This window comes from Rhinolophus sinicus, chromosome 4, assembly GCF_057876585.1.
Source record: "Rhinolophus sinicus isolate RSI-liver-muscle chromosome 4, RSI-T2T, whole genome shotgun sequence".
NCBI classification, from domain to species: Eukaryota; Metazoa; Chordata; class Mammalia; order Chiroptera; family Rhinolophidae; genus Rhinolophus; species Rhinolophus sinicus.
The window spans coordinates 14,387,546-14,405,404 of record NC_142504.1 but is presented as its reverse complement, the minus strand read 5'-3'; the positions used below and the strand labels follow the sequence as shown (position 1 = coordinate 14,405,404).

Sequence of the window (17,859 nt, the reverse complement as noted above, 5' to 3'; positions counted from 1 at the left end):
AACAACATTATACTATTTATGAAACCATATAATTTCAATAACTAAACTCAGCAAGATTTTATTGCTCTCTGCACCTGTAATCACAGAAATGCTGACTCATCATTCTAGCACCACTGCTCACCGATGTGCAGCTTCACTAAAATCTGCAACGAGTCTTGTTTTTCCAATCGTTTCTGCGCAACCTTTTTTTTGCAGTTAAACAACCCCCTTCTAAAAGGTTATAATTAATTAAAGGCTCAAATTAACACCAGGAAAACTTTTGTGTCACAAAATTCTCAGTGCTTCCATGGTTAGAAAGGGCTATATTTTTAATACCATGATGATAAATTAAAATTCATGAATGTCTTTAAAATTTTTATAGGTATTTTAACAGTCAATTTCACTTTCTCTGAAGATATACTAAAGGCAGCCTTCTTTGATGTACTGAAGTGATTTCTTCCCTATTTCCTTATCTTCTACTCTGGCTTATTTATTTTACTTCATTTCTCACATACACACACACACACACACACACACACACACACTCATGCAGTTTTCTTCTAAATATCAGTCCCTTTTTATTGGAATGTTTAAGTGATTTTATATTTTTTCTAAGGGACTTTAGACATTATCAAATCACCATTTATATAGCATTACATCTTGATTCCCTCAAAAAAAAAAAAAAAAAAAAATGGGCGGGGGAATAATGACTTGCCACAGAGAAATGGACAGATCATTTACCCAATCCCATTTTTACCTTGAACCACAGTTGACATCAGTATAGTTAAGGTGAGAGGATGCTAGGAGAACAGCAGGGAAAGTTAGTTGTTTGTGCACTGGACACTGTTATATTTACATCTCACCCACTTACTGTTTATTAGTATGTTGAAGGCATGTGGAATGTCTTCCTGGCTTCAACTGTGGGATGAGTGTCTGCATAGAAATGTGAGGATTGATAGAGTTACCAGTTGCTCGTTGCTGTTCTGATCTGTAGGAGTTTTACATCATTTAAAAATTTTTACTAAGCTGTTAGCCTCCATCATGCCCTGAAGCAGTTACTTCCCCAGGTTAATGATGTGTTATATAAAGAACGATTTCCTTTTTATTCTTGGTGAATTTGACTTTTAATTTCATTTAGCAGCCATTTTGTCTTTCACGATAGAAGGTGTAGGTTTAAATGAACTCTCTAAAGATTGATAAACATTGATGTCTATTCACCATGCTTTGAACTATACTTCAACCTTATAAATGGAATTTGCTGATTTTTTTTTTTAAAGGGAGGATCATAAAATATATTTGATTATTTTGGTAAAGACTGGCTTCCCTTAGTAAAAGAGATGGTGTGTTATGGAATGACGTTTATAACCGAATGTTATTTAGATAAAGGGGAAGAAAATCCAGCAGGACCTCAATGGGGGAAGCAAATCTGGAAAACAAGGATATCTGATAAAACATAAGGCAACCATTTTCATCTTGTTTTGTGGGACCTGTCGTTACCTGCTGGAGAACCCTGGCAAGTCTGTTCAGAGACTGGCAAACGGATTTATTAATCATTTCAGGAAAAATGAAGAGCATCTTCAAAGACAATACCCTCTCCTTGGTTTCATAGACTCCTTTTAGGTTTGACTGTTAATAAGATTAAATAAGAGATGGACAGTAAAGATATTGGAGCAGAGTTTATTATGAGAAAAAGTACACATTAAGAATCAGACTCCCCCACCACTTAGTTCAGCACTTTGTACACATTTTTCCATTCAGATTTTTTTATTGCTGTTTGCTTTGGGAAAAAAAGTCCCCGGTGAAAGAATGTGGACAAGAGTACATTAGTTGCCTCTCCAGTGCTCTTTCTGTTGTGTGGGGCCACACATCCCTCCCAGCTTTGTAGTTCTCTGCTGATTGGAGTTGCAGGCCGCTGTTGGCCGAAACCCAATCTTCTCCTTTGCAAATAAAAGAGTCATCTGCTAGCATTGAATTTGTTGGGCCTCTTCTGAGCCAATCAGGACTGCCCTTGATGGAGGGGATGAGGAGAAGTTTATAATAGGATCAGTTTTGTTTGCAATTTGTTTCTAATAGATGCCAATAAGCCAGTTAACTAGGCTCCAGTTAATGGACATTTTATTGTTCCTCCCCCCTGCCCACCCTCCACCCCCCCAACATCGTGCACATGACCTTCTCTTAGAAGCATTTCCAGTGCCCCAAAACACATATCTGCTGCCTGGTAGCCGGAGGGCTCTCTCTGCTCCAGAAAACTTGTTCGCCAACCCTGGGCTGCAGACCAGACCAAAATACTTTGATCATCCTGTCAGTGGGAAATTTACAGCAACATTTGGGCTTTTGTTCCATGTGTATTTCTCCAAATATAATATCTCCCTCAAGAAATCAATGATAAGCTGTTAAACTAAAGAGCATGGTAACATCCACAGAGCAGTAAATTAATGGTCTTTTGTGGATAGATGGTTACAGATTTCATCATAAAAAATGGATAAAAGATTACATATCACACAGAGCGAAACTTTTAATAACTCAACATGACTTTTCTTAATGGGTTTTATTCATTTTAATCATTATAGTGTCAATGATGATTATAGCCTTATTAGATTGTAGTGATTGAGGGGCCTGTTTATGAGATATTGAAAATCTCAGGCTGCTCAGAATAGCCCAGCGGCCTGTATGGATTTGATGTGTGACTTTATCTAGAAGAGCAGGGCTTGTCAGGAGAGTTTCAATTAATACTTTTACTAAATTGCCCCTGTCTTTAGTGACCTAGGTCACCGATGACTTAAGGATTCCACAACATCAGCCTTTCAAAACAGTTGAGCCACAGCAGTATAAATCAAAGGAGGTTGTGAGCGAGTGTTTTTAAATAAGGTAGGGCCAGGAAAGGCCTCAGGCTAAAGTGGCAGAAGTCCTTCCATCTCATTTTGCAGCCAGTAGCGTTCTCTTTCTGCCTTCATGGTACCTCCCCAGAAAGGAGTTATTTTAATAACAGGATGTAAAGTTGGCCACAAGAATCTGGAAGATTAAACTCTCAGTTTCCCCCTCAATGTCTGGATGCATGATTAAAATGAAAGCCAGGACTGTATTAGTGATTAATAAGGTACTATTCCAGAGAAATGCCCCAAGACACCACATCCTCAGAAAATTAGGGTAAGAAAGGTATCAGTGCTGTTCCTAAAAAACAACAAACGAAAAGAATCCTAGAAATGAATAACTTCAGTGGAACCGGGATCGTAGCACCATCTGGCTGATATCCTCTTGATTTAGTATTGATTCTTCACAATGTCTATTTCCATTACAAACAATTCTGTCACCTGAAGATTATAACAGGCCTAGGAGAAGCAGTGCGTCATGGTGTCATAGCAGGAGACCTGGGTTTGCATTTGGGCTACCTCCGTCAGTGTAGTGTTTTGGGGACAAGTGATTGGAACTGCCCTAGCCTCCATTTCTTCAGTAATAGAAACAGGAATAATAATAATAATAATAATAATAATAATAATAATACCTGTTTTGTTTATCTGCTTCACAGGATTTTTGAGAGCATCAAAAGAGCCCATATTTATGCTTAAAAAACTCTATGTTTTCAAATTAATCTTTAGCTCTCCACTAAAATCAAGGGGGCAGGTGACCTGGCTTTTTATACAAGGTTTGGTATTTAGGTAGAAAACATTGAGTGATTTGATGAAGGTCTCAGAAAGTCAAATTCAATCTGAGTGTAAATAATTTAGCCCCAATCACTTGAAAAAAGAACAATAAAAGTCAAGAGGTATATAGAAGAGATTCTCGTTCCTTTTCTGGAGAGAGGGGAGGTAGATATTTGAATTAAAAAGCACAGTGCAAGCTATGTACGCATGAGTAAGTACACATGAGTAGTCTGTCTCCATCTGTCAGACAGACGGGCATACTTGAGAATCAGTCTCAGTGTAGATTTTAGCAAAAGAGAAAGAAACCAAGGGTTGGGAGAGGTGGGCAGCTGATAAACAGCAACTGGGTGATGCCTGTTAAATGTTCCTGTGAAAAGGGAACACACAGCAAGGAGGGAGGTGGTTTAGTGGGGGGAAGAGCATGAGCCTTGGGATCAGACAGCCCCAGTTCAGTCCTCCACCATCATCATGGTGCACCCCACCCCTAACCCCCACCAGCTGCCAGTTGTATTCAATATCCACTCACCTACCAAGGAACTCATGTGGTGTCAGTTATGTTTATATCTGCTTGGGATAGATGTAGTCTAGTGGTTGGGGACACTCAAATGGCCTCAAAATTTTATTCCCTTTGCCTAGACTTCTATTTTTGATCTACGTACGCTCCCTGGGAAATTCCATTTAAGCCTATGGCTCCATAAATACCAGTCATTCCCAGATTTCTGTCTCTAGCTCTAACTTTCTCCTGGGGTCCAGACATAAGTTTCTAACTTTGTCTTGCCTGTCATCTTTGCTTAGACATGTCCTAAATTTACCTCTTTCTCATCAAACCTCTTCTTCCTCCTGAATTCCATATCTTGGTTGGGAACATTGCCACTGACCCAGGAGTCATGGTCTGAATGTTCATGCCCCCACCAAATTCATATGTTGAAATCTTAACCCTGGATGTGATGGTACTAGGAGGTGAGGCCTTTGGGAGGTGATTAGGTCATGAGGATGAAGCCCTTATGAATGGGATTAGTGACCTTCTAAATGAGAATCCATAGAGCTCTCTTGTCTCTTCTGCCATGTGAGCTACCTATGAACCAGGAAGAGGGCCCTCACCAGACATCAAATCTACTTTTATCTTCCTAGCTTCCCAGCCTCTTGAACTATGAGTAATACGTGCTTGTTGTTTAAGCCACCCAGTCTATAGTATTTTGTTATAGGAGCCTGAACAGAGTAAGATATCAGGGGACTAATTTTGGAGTCGTCTTCTACTCCGTATTCCTCACTCCCCAAATCCAGTCACTAAATCCGGTCAATCCTAATCCCTTACTGTGGTAGTTTTAAAATATGTCCACAAATTCTTTGGCATACCTCCCATTGAGAGTTGGGTCTATGTCTCTTCTCCTTGACACTAGACTTCTGCGACTATTTTGACCAATAGAGTGATGCAAGTGGCACCATGTGATTTCCAAGGTTAAACCACAAAAGGCGATTCAGGTTCCCCCTTGCTCCTTGGAACTTATCAGCAAAAGGCCTCATGTTGTGGAGAAGCCCAAACTATCACATGTGGGTGAACGACATGGAAAGGGCCTGAGACTCCATGTAGAGACAAAGGTGCTTGGCTGGCTGCCGCTGCTGCATCCCTCTGCTTTGCAGGCTTCACCATCTGACTACAACTGTGGTAGCCACTGCCTAGACATACTGCCTAGCTGAGCCCATCCCAAATTCCCACTCACGGAAACCACGAGAGATGATAACGTGATCGTTGTTCTTTTAAGCCACTAAATTCTGGGGTAAGCTGTAACATAGCGATAGAAACCAGAATGCTTACCATCTATCCCTCTTTCCCTTACCACTACCACCACCTTAGATCTGGTGCCCATCACCTTCCCTGGCCCAGTGCCTGGCACGTAGGAGGCCCAATCAGCCTTTTTGACTGAATGAAAGCCAATTCCATGAGAATAGCATTGTGGGCAAGACTAGGATCTTAAATCTAGTTAGGCCAGAATTTTGTGACAATAGATTTCTCCCTGTATTGTAAAACTGTTAACCTCTGACCCAGATGAAGCAAGAACTAGGATGAGCTACATGCCTCCATCAGAATCGAAACAATGAAAGGGGAGAGAAAAAGTTCTTTTAAAATGAGTGTTATCAAGTCCTGTAAGAGTGATTTGTTTAGAATTGCTTCGGATCGTTTTCCCCCCTAATTTACTCTTTTTGTCGTCTTGTCAGTTGAAATGAGCCTTGTGACTTTAGTCTTTTTTTCAAAAAGGGCAAAACAAAGATTATCTAACATTGTTCTTGTCATGCCAGCTGGTGATTCCCAGTTTCCACTGGAGACACTTAGGTTTTAACTTCTGTTCATCCTTAGGCAACACTAAAAGCATTGGAATGCTTCTGATTTCCACATTCAGTGAGAAACAGCCTTCCGAACCGTATAGCCTTTTCCATGCTCCATTTTTCAGTTTTATCTATTGGAATGTAAAATTTCAGCCCTTTTATAAATTGCCTATTAATATTTAATTTCTTATATCATTGTATTGTTAACGGGTAGCCACAATCGCTACATGGAACAATAATACAAGATGCAATAACTATCAATAGACGAGGACAGAAACAGACAGCAAAAGTAATAGACGTGAAAAATAGTCTGTCAAGCAGCGTTGGCCTCCATGAGCATGAATTTACAGTTGTGTACAGTGGCCACAATGCTTCTCATTGTTGACTCATTCACTGATTACTCTGTTTGCACTGTAGACAAAATAGTCTAAATGAAGACCAAGATAATAAGTGACCTATCTATCATCTCTTTTATTTTTATTCCAAGCTAGGAGAATTGGCAGAAAGAGAAGAGTAAATGGAGATTCCTGCTGCTTCTGTGTCATAGGACCCTTTTAAAACACTGGAGGTGCTGTGAATTATTTAAGACAACGAACAGACAGGAGGACTTTGCAATTTTCCCGAAGCTTTATGGCAAGATCCTTACCCACACTCCAGCCACAGTCATCTCAGGCTACCAGTTTGTCTTTTGGCTGTTGTTCAAAAACTATCAGTACATCAGCTTTCAGTTAAAAGGTAGAATGGCCAAGTCAGGAATTAAAGAAAGGATCGAGAATGGAAACACATCGCAGGAGCAGGTTGAGAACTCGGAGGATTATTTTTAGTTAATCAGAGAGTCTCTGATTTTAGACCTTAAAGTAATTTTGCCTGCTTGACATCTGCTTGGAGGTGCCACGGGCATCTTCAACTCACTGTATTTAAGGTAAGACTTACTATTACTCCTCCCTAACCATTGTTTAACACAACAAAACTAACCCTGTTCCTTTTCATCTTGATTTTCTTTCTTGCCTTAATGGCACCATAATTTGCCCCCTCACTGGTGTCCATAATCTTATTTCCTGTTTCTCTGTCCACTTCCTTTAGTCAATCATTGCTGAAAGAGACAGATGTACTAAGAAGCAGATGAAGCTTGCATTCGGGGCCCCTCTTGTGCACAGCTCTCTTTTCCAGGGCTCTGGCAGGGGCCCCAGCAATGCGTTTTTGTGAAGGCCACATGTTTTTGTAAAATTTGGAAACACAAGATGTTTCAGATGCCTCTTTCCACTCTAACTTCCCTTCAGCCACACTTTCCCTCTTGTCAAGTGCCAGTTTGGAGACGGGGCAAAAGCGATGTTAAATTGAGTTTGGGGATGCATTTATTTGGGATTAATGGAACATATTTATGTGTTTTGGTGGCACTTCTGTTTAGATTTAGTTATTGGTAATTGTCCCAATGTCAGGGATGGCTTCTAGTATATTCGTACTGCCCCTGTGCTGAATCACCTGGTTTCCTACCATGAAGAAGCAGGTGCGGAGGAGAAACAAGATGTGAATGCGTGGGGGACAGAAGCTCATCTGTGGAATGTGTTTTCAGTTTCTCAGACATGTAAAATCATGAGCGGAGAATTCACTTCTCATTAACACCTGGTTAACATACCAGGTCTCGCCTCTCAGGAATATATTCTAAAATGCAGTGCACCTATACAATTGTGAGTTCACTATACAGTAGTTTTCTTTTGTAATGGGAATAATGGAAAATAGAATTATCAGCTTGTGTTTGTATGGCACAGACCTGGAACAGGACTGTAAATAGTAAATGTGTCTCTAACAACTCACATATGAAAGAAACTTAATAAAATGTTTTTCAGTTTGAAAGCAATCCTACAGTTTTACATAACTCCACCAATAATGAGCTGTGGGCCAAAAGAAACTTTTCTAAACTATCAATAATAGAAAAATTTTTTCGATCAACCATGCTAGAGGAAAGACTGAGTTACCTTTCTATTCTCTCTATAGAAAATGGTATTAATAAAATACTGGTCATATGAAGAAACAATCAAGGAATATATAGCCCAAAATGTACACAAACAAGAATCATAGACGTTTGTCAGGCAGTTGATTTTTAAAAATATGGTTTTGTGATGCTAGTGATATTTGTTAGGTTTCTCGATTTTGTAATTTGTTACAATTTCTTGTTCTAAATAAATATTCACTTTTATATTGAATATTTTATTCTTTTTCTTTGAAAAGGACTCCCAATTGCATATGCTTCATACCCCAGCAAACCTGGATTCACCCTGGCCCAGCCTTCCAGGGTCTTCTTCCGTGGTGTTTCTTGACGCGGCGTCATCTTTCCACTCGTCTGTTTAATATCATAGACATTTTCCCTGTTTCTGCATAGTCTTCCTAATTTCCATGTTGAACAGTTATGTGTTTTATTTTTCTTCAGACTTCATTTCTTTTTGTGTGTAGTCTAGCAGAGTAAGGACCTAAAGTGGTTCTCCCCACACCTTCTTCTCTTGACTCAAATCTATGCTGCTCTCTGATATCAGATTACTCTGATTAATAGCAGTGGTAAATGCAATCTATGTAGTACCTGTTAGGTACCAAGAACTTTATATATGTATTGTCTTTAATTGCCACAACCACCCTAAGATGTAGGTATGACTGTCATAGCAGAGGTGAGGAAACCAGGACTCAAAATGCTTAAGTAACGTGCCCAAGGCCACAAAGTTATCACCCGACAGAAGTAGGATTCAAACCCAGTTCCTCCAAGTCTCAGTCTACTTATAGCATGTGGCCTCCTCTTTTCTGAAATGCTCAGCTTCTCTCACTGCTTCCAGAAAGAAACGTTAACCTTTAGCACTCCACAGGAAGATGCTGGCTTCTCCTTCCAGGCAAATATGTCCCCCATCCCATGTCCATGCCCCACAATGCAGCCAAATCAAACCCTCCATCGTCCTCAAATATGACACATCTTTTCTTTGGCACTGAACGTGCCCCTCCACAGTAACCCCTTCTCAACTTTCTGGAACCTTTGAATGCCAATTTTACGGGCCATCTCTACAGTTTCCCAAATGGCGTGATAGATCCTTGTCTTCATCTCCCAAAGCACTTTGGTTTTGCTCTAAGAGACTACAGTACTTACTCTTCCTTTTATATAAGGAATATGGGCACTCATCTGTACATTGTTGCAATTGTCTCATTTCATAGTTTGCTTATTTCATTTAACATAGACATTTTCCGTATTTCTGCATAGTCTTAATAATTTTCATGTTGAATGGTTACGTGTTTTATTTTTTTGACGTAGTTTATTTAAATATGTCTCTATAGTTGACATTTTTTGCTTCAGTTTTTGTTTGCGTTTTTATTGTTGTTTGTTACTGTTAAAGTCAGCATTGGAAGGAACATCTCTGGAATATAGATTTTTTTCCTCTATGGAATTATTTCCTGAGGATAAAACTCTAGAAGTGGATCAAAGTGCATGGACATTTTATGACTCCAATGGCCCTGCTGCTTTTCAAAGATGTGTATAATTTACATTGTAAGTAATAGTACAGGATTGTACTAATTTCACCCTGCAGTGTTGGATGACATTTGATTTTCTGTTTTTGCCACTAGTAGGTTGTTTCCCCACCCCCCCCTTTTTTTTTTTTAGATTGGGTGTCTTTGGAAATCAGGGCCAGAGGGAGGAATGGAGATGAATTATATGAATAAAATTGCTTGAACATTTTAAAATTTTTAGATGAATGGCAGAGGAAGGTTACATGAGGAGAAAAGTTTGTGAATACTTTTTTTTTCAATTTTATTTTTATTTTATTGGGGAAGGGGAACAGGACTTTATTGGGGAACAGTGTGTACTTCCAGGCCTTTTTTTCAAGTCAAGTTGTTGTCCTTTCAATCTTAGTTGCGGAGGGTGCAGCTCAGCTCCAGGTCCAGTTGCCATTGCTAGTTGCAGGGGTGCAGCTCACCATCCCTTGCAGGAGTCGAACCAGCAACCTTGTGGTTGAGAGCCCGTGCTCCAACCAACTGAGTCATTCGGGAGGCAGCTCAGCTCGAGGTGCCATGTTCAATCTTAGTTGCAGGGGGCACTGTCCACCATCCCTTGCGGGACTCGAATTGAACCGGCAACCTTGTGGTTGAGAGCCCACTGGCGGATGTGGGAATCAAACTGGCAGCCTTCAGAGTTAGGAGCATGGAGCTCTAACCGCCTGAGCCACCAGGCCGGCCCAAGTTTGTGAATAATTTGATATAAATTGTAAAAATGACTTGATCCACAAATGTATCAAAGCCTTCAAACCTGCACAACTGTTACCTGACAAGTGGGCTCAGTTGGCTGATTGGCTGAAGACATGCAGATGCAAACACAACTACTGTGCCAGATGTGTAATTGGACAGCCACTGCCAATTAAATGAGGCAGCAAATTGAAGAGGTCCAGGAGATAATCGATTTTCCAAATTAGTAACTCAATTGGTCAAAATTACAATACCTGTTGAAGTTACTTTAAATTATGCTCTAATAGTAATTAGAGGCTTTGCCTCGTGTTCTATGAAATAGTTCCCTTTGCCGATGAAGTACTAAGGGACTGGTAATTTAGGCAAATAAATGATGATTGCCTGATCAAAGTTGTTAAATTAATATAAAATGTAATGGTAGTAAATTCTCTGGTAAAAGAAAATGGTTTAATATCTCAAGAGGGAGGTAGCCAAAAGTACATTCTGCAAATATTTGGGTACATTTTTCATGAGGTCCCGCAGCCCATTCCATTTTGCAGGTTTGCTTGATAGGTTCATAGACCCATCTTTTTTCTTTTACTATGGCAATAAGTAATTGTGTCTGTTCTATGCCTTTGTTATACCTAATTGCCACTTTATTGTTCCCGAAGGCAATTGGACTAAGACTTTTAAAAAGCTGAATTTAAAATGACTAAAAAGGATTAAAAGAAGGAACCCAGAGACTACAGAGCCATCACAGCCTGATACTGTTTCCCACATATTGTTGAGAGAGAGTAACTGTGTTTTCCCAAGGTCTAAACTTTAAGAACCACGTATTCACCCTCAGCATGATCTGATTCAGATAATTTTGGCCAGTCTTTCCCATCCAGCATTGTCATTCATTTGAAAAATAAAATTGTCCCAGCGTTGAGTAGAATTCACAAAGGAAAATGAGTCTGAAATAGCAACAGTTGCTTCTCCACATACTGGGAATTCCACTTAATACCCAGCAGTTAGAATGTGATAGGATTTCTGGCATCTTCCTAATTGTGGTTCCTGGTTGTTTTACAGAAAAGAAGATTATGGCCCAGTCTATGCACCCTAGAACAGAAGTTTCACTACAAAGAAGTTGTAAGTACCCGCTAATTGCAAGGCTGAGTTCTACACCAATGATGCTTTTGAATCGATGAGTAATTTGGCTGCCTTGAACACAAGCTGTAGTCCAACTTCTTCCTGCAACTCTTTAATATGCAGATACAACCTAAAAGTATAGCCCTCTACTGTTGCAAAAGCAGTGTAAAAGTTAAACGTGATTTTTAGAATATTCTTCGACAAAGCAAGTTTCTCCTGGATCCTGGGTATACGCACCTAGGAAGGAGGCTGCCTTTTCTGTGTTTAGAACTTACTAAGAGTTAGTGACTCTGAACCTTAATCATTGCAATTCCAGTTGGTCTGCCCCAAGTAAAACACAAAATCGTATTTTAAAGGGGTGAGTAGATGCTTTAAAAATGTTTTCAAAATAAATGGTCTGAATGTCAGTTTGGTTTCTGGGTTAAATTGCCTCTAAATTACCCAGTTCTAAAATCGCATTTCAAAGCTTCGGGAAACCCTGTCTGGGGCCTGTCTAGACCTCAGGATTGGCCTGGTTTGTTTTAAGGTTTCAACAAGACCCTGGCCTGCTGGGTTTGCCTAATGCCAGGGCAGAGACATGTGTGAGACGTGATGCAGATTTCTAAGGTACTGTTGTGGTTTGCTTTTTTTTTCTTTTCTTTTCATTATACCCTGTGTGGAAAAATAATTTAAAATATGATATCATGGTATATTTCTGGAATTGCATCATCCCTTGTCTTCAGAGCCTCTTAAGTGAAGAAAGACAAATGGGTGGGCCACCACCAATGAAGTGGGATCAGAGACCTGGCTCCTACTCTGACACCATCTCTAACCCACGTTGGGGAAGTCACTCAACCTCTCTTCGACTTCATTTCTAAAATGAGGACATTTGGCAAAGAAACTCTCTATAGTCTCTTTGGTTCTATGCTTCTATGATATTATAAAAAGTGCTGGGAGGTTTTCTAAATTTTATTGTATGCTATATGTTTTTCCTTGGAAAACAAACCAACAATTCAGCACTAATTATATACCAGGCAAATCTAAAACTTAGACTGGACGTAGCAGCTGGGCAGTCCTGAGTTAGTAAATAAGGGTTTATGGAGACGCAGAAGCTCATGCAGCTCAGGCACCAAGCCAGTTGGGGTTAGGCCTCTGTCACAGTGGGTGTGACAAAGAGTTGAACTGAATATACGCTTTTAAAACATAGACACACTTAGACTATTTCTTTAAAAACAAAGTTTTAGAGAGAGCTAGAAACATTGATCAAATCAATTAGCTCATACCTTAGCAGTTTGCTTTGCATGCATTTGACAGGGTGGAACATTCATGAGGAGGTATATTTAAGTCCCCATCGGGGCTGGATTGTGTAATAGTCTGGCATGTGTGACTTCTGGGTTTTTTAAATTACTGCTTCATGTGGCACCTGCTTTACAAGTCGAGCACTGTGGGACTAGGGAGCCAACCTCAGACCAAAGGGATGGAGGGTGTCACTAATGTCTGTTGCCTGAGTCTTTCCACTTGGACAAAGCAAGTGTGTCCGTCATGGGGGCTGGAGCACCCGGCATCATACTGGGCCCCGTTGTTCCAGCCAGCAGACGTGTTTCCTCTACAGCCAAAGCCATTCACACGTGAACTTCGAGCAAGGAGGCTCACAGCACCACGGTGCTACCACTTCTGGCATCTCCGACCTAATTTTTGTGGTTTTTGTTGTGTGAGAAAACCTCATCTAAAGAGAGACATATTCACTCTTCACTTAGGGAAGATGAGATGAAGTCTTTTCAGGTAACTGAGAAAAACCATTGTTTTCATCAAATAATACCTATTGAACAGTCTCCTAAGCTAATGGTTAAACTCTCTTCTTATAGAGTCATTAGGTGTATACATTTTCTGTGAAACATATCCCTGAAATGGTCTCATAAGAGAATTGATGAATAGTCATGAAATCTGTGAGAACAGTGTGTTTTTTTTTGTGTGTGTGTGTTTTTTAAGAAATTGAGGTGACATTCACATACTACAACTAACCATTCTAAAGTATACAATTCAGTGGCATTTAGTGCATTCACAATGTTGTACAATCACCACCTCTCTCGAGTTTCAAAACTTTTTCATCACTCAAAAAGAACACCCATAGCCATTAAGTAATAACATCTCATTGTCCCCTTCCCGCATCTCCTGGCAACCACTGACCTACTTTCTGTCTCGGTAGATTTGTCTATTCTGAATGTGTTTTAAGTTCTGAGGAGTTACTTTTTATTCCAAAGTACTCAGCTCCCAAAGGATATAAAGGAAAAGAGCATGGATCTATAGAGAGTTCTATGATTATTAAATATTTACCGGTCAGGGCACCCAGCTTCCTTCCCCCTGAATTACAACCACCTTCAGAGCACAACAGGCTGCCCAGGAGCTAGGAAGGAAGAATGATGTCCATTTAGAGTTCCAGGAAAGGAGTAAGTAGGGCCCACATGATTTTCGTTGGAATGTGGCCACGTTCAGGGGCTCATTAATGGGGCCAATGAACAAAGTGAGGAATGTGCTCCTGCCACCGAGTTATCACTGTGGTCTGTCTGGCCCGTGAGTTTGCTGAATTCTGTAGAAGGTTGCCCTGCTGCTCTGCCCAACATATTGAATCTGTTACATGCTGAAGAAAACGGGGCTCTTGGAAAAGTATGTGCAGTCTTTCATTCACTGTCTAAGAGAGAGGTTGGTGCTTAAACCTGCGGGAACCTGGACACTCAACTCTTTTGATCTTAAATCTCGGAGGGAAGTGGCTTGGTTAGCAGGCTCGCTGAGGGTGCCATTCTGAAGCTTCAAAAAAGCAAAAGAAGAAATCATCAACCTTTCCCCCATCCTAACTAAGACAGTTACCAATTCCTGCAGTTGAACTGAGAATGTTTCTGTACAGGTGCAAAATAAGAAGAAAAAAAAATCATGGACCCACAAGAGCAGCTAGCTGTGTGGTCTTGTTTTTTCATTAAGTTTTTTACAAATTCAAGAACTCTAGAAAAGCTAGGATGGAAATAGAAAGGGAAAAATAACAATAACAACAACAACAACAACACCAAAAAAAAAAAATAGAGAAAGGTCTTTTTTTCCTTCAGCCATCGTGCTTCAGTGAGTGAAAAAAGTTACCAAATACCTGCCTGTGTTACAGGATCATTTAACAAATGTTAATAAACTCCTCCCCCCCTTTCTTTATTATTCCATGGCCTAGTCATTTTTTCCCTCTAGAGTTAAATACCAGGTTGCATTGCATATGGAAATGCATGGGTTTCATCTAAAACCTGTGATTTTTTTTTTTCCTTAGGTGAGCTCTTTCTTTACTCACATAAAGTAGCATTGTACGTAAAAAAATTTTTTTTTTAAATTTCCAGCCTGGGATTTTTGAAAAGTAACTGGCTTACAGCCCTAACGTTCTGCCCAGGTAATACAATGAATGAGACTTCTATTCTTTGCCACCTAACTTTTAAAATTTGGCAACAGTGAGGATTCACCAAAATTTGCTCAATTGCATCAACACTGTTTTAAGAGAAAAGGGAAAGATATGAGCAAATGGGAATGCAGCTTTTTGGTTTTGTTTTGTTTTGTTTTACTTTTGAATTGGAAGTGGAGCTATTCTGCATTTCTTCAAAGTCTGGAAATAGTGGGGAAGGTTGGGATGGGTATGTTGAAGGGCAGCGCATAAGGAAGTGGAGAAGGGAAGAGGTTGTCTGCAAGGATTTTCCTAAGCCAGGCTCGCACAGGCCAGGTAGTGAGTATCTGAATAGAGAAAAGCTTGTTGGAGGCTTGCGACTATCTCATCTTCCCGACTGGGAATTCCAGAAAACGAGGTAGGAGTCTGGTGGAAGGCAGAGAGGGCTTCATGGGTGTGTGACTTGTGCAGTGGCCCAGGGCGTGGTGCTCAGAGGCCAACACTTGGTTTAGGCTCTACTGTCAACATCTTAAAATTCTTAATTTTTTTTTTGAACTTTTGTTTTGTATGTGAAGTCTGATGGGACGTGGAGCATGCGTTGAGCATTCGCGCAATTTTCGAATACACTGAAGTCGCAGGCAGGGCTCGCGATGCCTCTTGAGCACAACATTCTCGTGGACCACGCGAGGGAGTTGAAAGCGCCAAGGGGCCAGGCTTTCCATTCGAAAACTTGCTTTCCAGAATTTGCTTCGAATGCAAAAGGAAGTGGAGTGCCAGGAGACACAAACAACCGGTGAACCCAAACGTATCCTTTGGTAGCGTGTTGGTAGAATATGCACTTATCCAGAAGTGAAAGAAAACCATTTCGTGCAGAATTTTCACTGTTCTCATAAGGACAAAATACATGTGCATGCATGAAGTAAAAAATACGAATTGTGTGTAATTTGGGATATTCTGCATATAAGTTCAGTGCGCTTATATTTCCATTGAAAACTGACATTGCATAATATGAAGATCAGCAGTAGAATTCATGCCAATAATTTAAAATATTTTACATTTTAGTACCGCATTTTGCAAATAAGAGCACACCATGACAAGTCAAAGGGAAAAGTGTTATAATTTAGTATCTTGAGTTCCCTCTTCTTGTTTGAACAAGGGCCCCCACATTCTTATTTTGCAGTGGACCCCACAAATTATGTAGCTGGCCTAGGGGAAGGTGTACTGGTGTGATGCTGGAGCCCGAACTGGGTGTAGCTGGAACTGTAAAGCTGATCCAATTTTATTTTTTAAAATAACTCTAAGTTCCTTGATAAGACAATTCCGGCTTTTTTATTAATAATTTGCCTTCATATCAAATACCATGTTTCTCCTCCAAAGCACTTTGCCCTAATGTACTTCCATGGGACAGGCCGTTTTTCTCAAATGAGAACAGCAAGTGGTGGTTTGTGCTTGGTGTTTCTTCCCAGGGCTGCTGCAAGGGCTGAGAGCTCACGTCCCTCTGTTCTTTCCATGGAGCTTGGCTGGTTCCTAAGAACCTCATGTTCAAGCTTGTCATTTTATGGTTCATTATAAAAACTTTTTAATAAAAATCTTTAAAAGAACACTAACAATGTAAACTAAAAAAAATATATATATAAAAAGATTAAAAAATCATTCTGGTGACTTTTTCTCAAAGACCTAAAACCCACAATTGGATATTATAATTTTTGGTGTCATTGATCATACTTTGCATTAGTTTTCATATTTGTAACTATGGGGTTTACTAATCTCAGAGCTATCATACTTTTTATAACTGTAAGTGGAAGCTGTCCTCTAGGTTTGCTTTGTTATTAACCTTCTCTTCTGCTTCAATTTTATTGGTTTGTTCTACACATTTTGCAAAATCCAACCCTTGAAAAACAAGTCTTGGCAATTTAGTTCCATATATATTTTAAAACTTAAGAAATGGCTAGATGTATTTCATTTATATTCTTTATTATTCATTTGACTTACAAAGTATATAGGCATGGAAATTGCCTGTCAGTTTTACTACTGAAAGCGCCAGCTACTCTTACTTAAGATTAAAGTCATTCTTTTTATAATCACTCACTTTCCTCCAAGAAATTCTCTGTGTGTGAGGAAATCATCAGTGGAGAGGGATTCTATGTGGACTTCCAACCCTTTATCCTAGATTATAGTAGGATGTTAAGTCAGGAAATGACATATCGGGCAGGAATCAGTTGTTCTCCCTCTCAAGTCTATTTTAAAGCACTTTCCATTTTAAATATAGCAATAAAATATCAGCCTCGAAATGTCTGATAAGGATAAAAGCAATAGATCCAAATCCAATCTAAATCTGACACTGCCAGGAACAAGAATTCACATTGGTAAGTCAGGACTCATTTATGGGGCCATAAATGGGTGGGCCAGCTATAATTTGGGTATTAAACTTGTAAAATATATTGATGGTATGTAAGAGCTAAATAAATAATTTACTACAAGAAAATTGGAAATCTTTACATGGTACTTAATTGACTGGTTGGTCTCCCAGATTCTCCATGGCTCCTTGCTTTGCATTTGTGTGTTTCACAGGCTAGAATTTTCTTTTCCTCACTTCAGTTTAATTTCCCTCTGCAGTGAACGATCACAAGTTAGTGCATTTCTGAAAACACGCAGTTTCCATTTAAAATTCTGCCAATCCATTAAATGCCTTTGACAATTTCATTTACCTTTTAGGAGGATAAATGTGCCGCCCCCACATGCAGTCTGTTCTGGGATTAGACAAATTTCTTTCTGCCCCCCCGGCCCCTCCCCCCCTAAAGCCTCTTCAGTACCACATCTCGGATTCCTGTTCTGAGCACACAACTGGAGGGGTTACAATGAGATGCTTTAAAGAATTTACTGTATCCTTTTGTTTGGTATTTTGGGAATCTGCTGAATAGGGAGAAAAATGATGCTGGAAAGCTCTGTCACTGCCTCCCACACATCTATGAGACGCTCAGTATGGTTGGGAAGAGAAATGAGAAAGAAAACAAGGAAACACAAACTAAGGCATTGTTCTTTATGTATGTGTAATGTATCCAGAAAAACAAGTAGATTTCTCGGGCACATTACAAACTTACTTACCCTAACAGTAACTGTATCTCATATACCTATTTGTATATGTAACAGCAACATGTTTCAAAGAGCTTTTGTATCTTTTATTTCTTCAGCCCTAGTGAT

At 39.8% G+C, this 17,859-nt stretch overlaps 1 long non-coding RNA gene and 1 pseudogene across 1 annotated transcript in view; one reads left to right on the top strand and one right to left on the bottom strand.

Moving 5' to 3' along the window:
• The window catches only part of LOC109444669 (kallikrein-1 pseudogene), a 34,029-nt pseudogene extending 25,755 nt beyond the window's left edge, over positions 1 to 8,274 (bottom strand).
• LOC141573094 (uncharacterized) overlaps positions 1 to 15,446 on the top strand; it is a 44,318-nt gene extending 28,872 nt beyond the window's left edge. The window contains exons 2-3 of the long non-coding RNA XR_012498656.2: positions 11,211 to 11,270; positions 15,234 to 15,446. This is a non-coding gene — a long non-coding RNA (uncharacterized LOC141573094). The remainder of the gene's footprint in view (positions 1 to 11,210; positions 11,271 to 15,233) is intronic.
• Positions 15,447 to 17,859: the final 2,413 nt, after the last annotated feature.